This window comes from Penaeus monodon, chromosome 34, assembly GCF_015228065.2.
Source record: "Penaeus monodon isolate SGIC_2016 chromosome 34, NSTDA_Pmon_1, whole genome shotgun sequence".
Classification (NCBI taxonomy): domain Eukaryota; kingdom Metazoa; phylum Arthropoda; class Malacostraca; order Decapoda; family Penaeidae; genus Penaeus; species Penaeus monodon.
This window is the reverse complement of record NC_051419.1, coordinates 26,141,269-26,141,508: the sequence shown is the minus strand read 5'-3', so window position 1 is coordinate 26,141,508 and position 240 is coordinate 26,141,269. Positions and strand designations below refer to the sequence as shown.

At 22.1% G+C, this 240-nt stretch overlaps 1 protein-coding gene across 1 annotated transcript in view; it reads left to right on the top strand.

The window, feature by feature from the left end:
• LOC119594665 (ionotropic receptor 25a-like) overlaps positions 1-240 on the top strand; it is a gene marked incomplete at its 3' end in the record, with an annotated part of 33,857 nt that overhangs the window by 29,362 nt on the left and 4,255 nt on the right.

The window sequence follows — 240 nt, the reverse complement described above, 5'->3', positions numbered from 1 at the left end:
CATATTTTTTGTGGGTGTTTGATATTTTATATAATTTTTAGTTTATATTTCTTTTCATTTATTTTTTTTTTTTGTGTGACTGATACATATATATTCTATATCATTGATTTTACCAATTATTTATATTTTTCTGTTAACTTCATGTTTGTCTTTTGTTTCTTCAGAATTTTTTTTTCTGTGACTTTCACTTAATTTAATTCTCACATCTTTTCGCTTTTATTTCATCTGATTGATCTCCAG